Below are 7,200 nucleotides of genomic sequence, written 5' to 3'. Positions count from 1 at the left end.
AGGCCGTCTACTGATTTCTCACATGGATTGTAACTCACTATCTTATTGACTTAAGTATTGATTCCTGATCAATTCATCAATTTACAAACAAGACTACAGGTCTGCACCAATACCCACACTTGCAGTCTTGAGCACTTACGTTCACGCATCGCCAGGTAGTTTGTCCCACGTCTGAAATATACCAACACAGAGTCCATTGAAGCCACACTGGATGCTAACTTCTCCTAATACAACACAATATTCAAAGCCAAGCATGTCTATATCCCACCACCGAATATTGCACAACAGCAGTCCAGGTGTTGCTCAGCTGGTTTTAGAATCAACAATAATCTACAGACGAGAAGAAACTGAAGTTTATGAAAGTTGGATTCAGTGTGAATATTACTATCAAGATCCAAACATTAAGTTATAGCAGAACCTCCACCGATGGTTATAACATAATATTAATTAATCTGTCTCTTCTTTATGGGACTGATAAGACTAATATCACATGATGCTGTCAAGATAAATATCATATCCATTATAAAAGATTTCAAGAAATTTGCTCCATTCCTTTTATCTCTTTTATGTACAGTATATCTATGTGCTCCTAGATAGACTAACTCTAATTTCTTCCTATTTCTCCTCTCAGGTCCTGAGTTTGCATTTTTTTTTTTTACTGTTATCTTACTGTGACTGTAATACTGTTTGTGCTCCAATGAATCATCTGAGCTTGATTGGGCCATGGATGATATTTTTATTTGCATGAATAACAGGATGTCCTTATTAATCAAGAGTGTCCCAGTGAGCTCTAATAAACATCAACACTCTTGGGGTCTTCAAAGGTTCTTGTGTGGGTTTTGGGACGGACGCCCAGAGTCAACAGAGATGCTAACAGCTCTGTGGAGGCTCTACTGAGGCACAGTGGTGTTTTGAGCTAAATGCTAAAGTCAGCATCCTAATATGCTCACAATAAGCCTACAATGCTAACATCTTCATGTTTGGCAGGTATAATGTTTACCATCTTAACATGTTGCTAACATTTTTAATTAGCACTAAACACATGACATCATTATTTTTTTTCAGGCATTTGGTCATAAAGTATTTGACAAACAGATGTTGACTTGATGATGATAACGGGAGCGATTACAATGAATCCTGAGGGAGACATGAATACCAAATGTCATGGCCATCCATCTGTTAGATGTTGAGATGTTTCACTGGATATGTAAAAACTTTGTTATGTTAAGTTGTGAGCCTAAAAAGATGGTATATTTTTGCTATCTGCACGCCAAATATACAGTTGCTGTGTGTTGGAAAAATTCACTAAAGCCATCTCTCTCTTTCTCTCTGTCTCTCCCTCTCATACACTTATCTATGGTAATCCAAGGACTTCCTGAAAACTTAAAAAGTTGTAAGTGAAATAAGTTCTGACAAATTGTACACCACTGTTAGTTTTCTTTTAACTTTCTTTCTCTTTCTGATTATGTTTTGTATGTAATTTGACCTGCTGGTGGCTACAGATGACCACTGAAGTCATTAGGATTCATCCTCTGTGAACCGTGAGTGTCTGTACCAAATTTCATGGTAATCCATTTGATAGTCAATCTAAGCGGTGGACCGGCTGACATTACCATCCCTAGACCTCCAACACTAAGATAAAAACAGTCCTTCAACATAACACTTGAGAATCCAATTTAAAGATAATAACAGTCTATGGTGAATAACACCTCATCAGTGCATGTGCTGCATAATACAGAGGTGTTAACACCTGTTCGATATCTATGTCCAGAGTCATAAAGGTTATTTTGAACGTAGATTGTTTTCCCTGTAGGCTGTGTAGTTACAGCTTGAGGGTGGACCCATCTGTTTTCATAATGATGTTTTGTTTTTTGGTTTTTTTTTTAAAGATGCACTAAGGAAGATGGTTGTATAATCAATCATGGTCAGTCTGTAAAAAAAATGAGTGTCTAAACCCTACTGAGACACTTAACATCTAGCAGGTCTGGATGGTTCCTTGTCCACAGACAATGATGAGCTGAAATGTGAACAAACGGTCTCCTGAACAATCGTGAGTAAACCCATCCAGTTTGAGATGGATTCGGAGTTAGATTTTTTTGTTAAATTTCCATTAGAATAATATATTAATGTATTCTCAAGTATTTTACATGTTTATTGTATCCTAACACATTGGTAAACAAACGCTTGTTTGTTTTCTTGGTATCAGAATGTTTTCTTGGTATCAGAAATCAGAGCTTCAGCCCATTTAAATGGAAATGAATGACTAGAAATCCTTGGGATGCACTATACTGACGTCTGATGACTGAAGGACAACTGGGTTGCATTTGGTTCTGGGTTTTGTCGTGTGTTGAATTGAGGGAAAAATCCATTACATGTCTGAATGAAAAATAGCAGAAAAATAAAATGGACTTCAGTTCCAGTGTCCATTAAAAAAGGGATCGTAGGTTCTTCCTTATTTTCTTGCACAAAGGGTAGAAAATTTATTTCTTCCATTGCTCTACATGAGTCACTGTGCTGAATGTGACAGACAGCTGACACAAATTATACCATATATATCCTATAAATACAATCTCATTATGCATCTTTCATGTTTGATTGATTTATAGACCAGTAATGTTCTGGTATGAAATGCATTGGAAATGACTGTGACACTTCAAGTCCTCCTATTTAGCATTTATAAGCAGTATAGATGGGTTTGCAGTTCACAAACTATCAAAAATGGGTGCATCAGGGGGCAGAAAATACATGTCAGCTCATATATGGACATTTTCAGTATTTAGAAATACTGAAACTTGCTAGAAACCATTAAAGTGTAACTGCACCCCCAGGTCTAAGCTTAACTCCACCGACTGCATAATTTTGAAAAATGCTAAGAAATTGGGCAAGGGGCCGAGAGGTGGGTGAGGAGGGGCTGAGGGCAGGAGAGGGGAGGGGGAGCGCGGCTGTGAGGCAGGAGGGCAGGAGTTGCTCAGCAACATGATAATAATGAGAGGAAGACAAACAGTGCAATGATATTTAAGTGGGCCAGAAGTCATTTTGCATTTCATCCTGTAGCTCTTCAACTCTCCAGCTGTCTGTTCCTTCAGTTATTAGCTGGTAAAATCTTTTTTAAAATGTTAAATCGCGGTGTAACTGGAGCCGTTACTGAACCTGTCCAACCGCGGCTCTGGAGCAGACAGGTCCTGTCAGCTGAACCTGTCCACTGCACAGCATAAAATATAAAGGTAAATTTGTATGCGACACTCATCTTTGCATTTCTGAAACTTTTTTCCTCCACCACACCATCTTTGAAAGAAATCTGTCAGCTCTTGCTAGCTAACATATGACACATATTCCAGTAAGAAATGGCAGCAAGTAGCAGAGCTGATGACGCTGATGCAGCCTACACAAATTTAGCTCTACAGGAGGGAAAAATAAACCCAAACCATCAACCAGCAGCATGGGTTAAAAGCACAGAGGCTCCCTTCAGACAAGTGATGTTAACATGAAAACAATCAAGTAACGTTAGCATGAAAACAATAAAGTAACGCTAGCATACATTTCCTGCTGTTTGGCACAAAAACTTCACATTTTGATCTTTTCATAAGCTCTTTGTCACACAACTCACTGATGGCATTGCTCAGAAATCCATCTATTGTATATACACATTTAATTTTATAATTAAATGACAATACTTTATAACACCCTATAATGTAGTTGTAATCAGATAAAATGACATTTTAAGTGTTTATCAATGCACATATTTATATATAGTTATACTTCTCCTATAGACATTTCATATATACAGCTATTTTACTATATTGTCATTTATATCCAATTATACAGCAGCAATTATTAATTATTTTTTATGAGGTTTTTGAGATTAAATATGGAAGAGTTTTCAAGCTCCAAGAGATTTTCACTTTTGCCTCGGGCCGACACTCTGCCTCTCCTTCCTTCCGGAGAATAATTTACCTCTTGAATGTCAGAAATTTCATCACTGGAGGGCTCCCTGATAGGAGCACACTGAGAGAAAGCAGGTGTCCTCTTCTCTGCCAGTCCCCTTCATAAAGAGGCTGGAGGTTAGAGTCTGCTCTCTTAAAGCCGGCAGGGTTTCAGCGTCTGATTCAAGCACACCTCAGCAGGTTGAACTTAGGTCAGCCTTTAAACTCAAGAGCTCTATTGCCTCTTTCTGCTCAGTTATGAATCTGCAGTGGTGGAATAGGTATACAGATCCTTTACTTAAGTAAAAGTGCAAATGCTACAAATAAAAAATGCTCTACCACAAGTAAAAGTACTGCACTCAAATTCCTACTTGGAATGAAAAATATTATCAGCACAATTTACTGAGAGTATCAAAAGTATATGCTGATGCATCAATGTGTAAGCAACATTTTACTGAGATGATTAATGAGAGGAAAGAAGAGAAAACTTAAGTCCTGGTACACAAATTTGTATTTGTTTGGATTTCTTTTTCTCATCTTTGCTGGGGTTTTTTGTGAAATATTGGATAATTTTTCCTTTTTAGACCTCAAACAGCTAAATAAAACTGTCTGTGAAGTTTTGAACAGAAATCCCTCTTTGGTGGCACTGCTAACAACCATATTGCTTCAATCTTTAACAATGCATTGTATTATATAAGCTTATCATATATTTTTAATGTAAATCTTAAAATTAAATTGCAATTAGCTGTCAAATAAATACGTTTTACTGCAAACACAAGAAAATTATTTTATTTATTATTTCATCTTCTGATTGGTTATCTTCTGGAGGCTTCCACTGGCTACAGAGACTATTTAAACAAACAATAGTAGTAAGAGTTCACTTTTTTTTCTCGTTCTTTACTCAAATGTCAACTTCTCAAATACAACCGTACACAGTCAAGCCAAATAAGATCCGAAATATGCGAGTGGACAAAGTGAACAACCCGTGGAACAACCTTAGCAACAAAGACTACATAACAGACGGTCATTTGTAAGCATGCATGAACAATATGACCTCAGTTCATTGGGGAAGTGGAGGTAACTTTGCAAACGGAGCGTTCAGAGCAGGTTGAAAACTGGGCTTTTGACTTTTAGGGCTCATTTTTACATACATTCACCTCAAGTTTTGTAACTTTTACTATGTTTAACATAGACATCCGACATCATAACAGTATATAAATAACAGGAAAACCCAAACCTTTTATGTTTTACGTAAAGCACTTTGAATTGCCTTGTTGTTGAAAGGTGTTACACAAATTAACTTGACTTGCTTCCCTGTAAAGTGTAGTGAAGTAGAAAGTAGTGGAAAATTGAAATATATAAGTACAAGTACCTCAAAATTTGATGTTACGCTCCATCACTATTAAGTAGTTTATATATAAGACTTAAGAATAGCTGAACGTTTGCCATGGCCTTGAAGCCCATTAGACTGCTAGAAGGGCGAGAGCAAGGATCTCTCTTTGTCTCTTTTTAGCTCTCGTCTGACTCATCAAAGTCTTTGCAGAAATATAACAAATCGCTAAGAGTCAAAGAACCTCTCCCACTCTGAGACGTGCTGCTTATATGTCACTGGAATGCTCGCCAGTATCAGATAAGTAAATTTAATAGTCTCCCACATACTGTACACCCAGCATGCCAATTTAATTACACAAACATCACATCTGGTAATGAACCCGAGATGGAAACAAAGAATATGACATACCCATTAATGGGCAAAGAAAAGGCGTCCATGCAGAATTATTTTAATTTGACAGTTTCATTGACTTTTTTTGCTTGTTTTTTTTCCCTAAAGGGAAACAGTTTGCCATTTACAGCGTTGTTATTGTAACGATGAAGACAAGCAAGAAAGATGTGGGCACTCCTCATGACCTTTCTGACGCTGTAGGAGTCCATTCCCTGAGGTACTTTACCGCTCTCACTGGGTGGTGCGATATATGATAAAGAGAGTGTAATACTATAGTGATATTATATTCTGCTGGCTCCAGACTGAATCATTAGATGGATAACCTTGATTTTATCTGGTGAGGCCAGTTGTCAGTTTAGGTCTTTCTGCTGTGAGTTCCTGAAATACCTGATTCTTGCATGGTGCACCTTGAAAAATATGAATTGTAAAAGCCTCACAGATCCACACAATACAGACATAGATTTTGCAAAGGTATGCAAAGAACATGGATGTATTTTTCCTGCTGGCAAAGCCATATAGATAAGCTGGTAACTTATATATGGTAACTAAAATAGGAAATATGCTGTAATCAAGAGGTGTTTGAAATATTTGATACAAGATATAGTTACTGAATCAATTACAAGCAGTGCTGCAACCGATGATTATAATCATTATCAGTGTTTTTTTTTTATTCTTGGATTTTTTGGTAAAATGCCAGAAATTATTTTAAAAGGTCCATCACATTTTCCCCATGTCTTAGATGATAGAAATGTCTTGTTTTTTGTGACCAGCAGTGCAAATCCCACGGATCCCACTCCAGACCTGCTTGCCTCTGCCCTAGCCTCAACTCCAGGTTCCCAGCTACCAGTCCAAACTTCCCCTGGCTTACATCCCATTTACCTTTCTTTACAATAAACAACCTTATCATATTCCTGTCTTTGCACCTTTGTTTGCACTCCAGTTCACCTGCTCTGCCTCACCTAATGGTATGATCTGGCCAGAGACATGAACCCAGCAGACACAGATCTTCTCCACCAAACCCTCACCTGTCAGGACGCTCTGCTTGAGCCCGGGAGGTCGAGGTTGCAGTTCCCCCTGTGCTAGGGGTGTGCCTGAATACAAATACATTATTCAGCAAAGCACAAATAGTGGGGTTTTTTTATGAATATTTGTTTCATACAAATATTTTTTTAAAAATTTGTTTTCTGGAAGAAGAAAGAAAACATCAAAAACATCAAATACCAGCAGAGGTCGGTTGCATCACTATCTCAGTCTCTCCCCTCTGCTCCACTGTTATATCTATCAGCAGGTCTCAGTGGGGGGAGTCACATCCACCTGCTACATGACGCATATTTCCTAATTTGGACATCACTCCCAGTGTTGGGGGTGTTTCCCAGAGATAAGCTGAAGTGCTCCCAAGGGACTCTCTATAACCTGTTGTTCCCCTTCTCCTTTCCACAAAGTTAGGTTGTAAAAAGTAGGCAATAAATGAAGTGCAAAGCAAGAATCACCTTTGAAGTTCCTCCCTACACGTTACACAGTATGCTGTCTCTGTGTTATGGGTGTATAAAAAGG

At 38.0% G+C, this 7,200-nt stretch overlaps 1 long non-coding RNA gene across 2 annotated transcripts; it reads left to right on the top strand.

Annotated features, from left to right (window-relative positions):
- Nucleotides 1-2,948: 2,948 nt before the first annotated feature.
- On the top strand, nt 2,949-6,554 carry LOC122967245. 2 transcript variants are annotated; one of them, XR_006398564.1, is made up of 3 exons: nt 2,949-3,224; nt 5,755-5,863; nt 6,420-6,554. It is a non-coding gene; the product is annotated as an uncharacterized LOC122967245 (long non-coding RNA). The 2 variants fall into 2 exon arrangements; XR_006398565.1 differs by having other exon boundaries at nt 6,417-6,554.
- Nucleotides 6,555-7,200: the final 646 nt, after the last annotated feature.

The sequence above is a fragment of the Thunnus albacares genome, chromosome 17 (assembly GCF_914725855.1).
Source record: "Thunnus albacares chromosome 17, fThuAlb1.1, whole genome shotgun sequence".
NCBI classification, from domain to species: domain Eukaryota; kingdom Metazoa; phylum Chordata; class Actinopteri; order Scombriformes; family Scombridae; genus Thunnus; species Thunnus albacares.
Note: the sequence above shows the minus strand (reverse complement) of the source record. Positions and strands in the feature narration are given on the sequence as shown.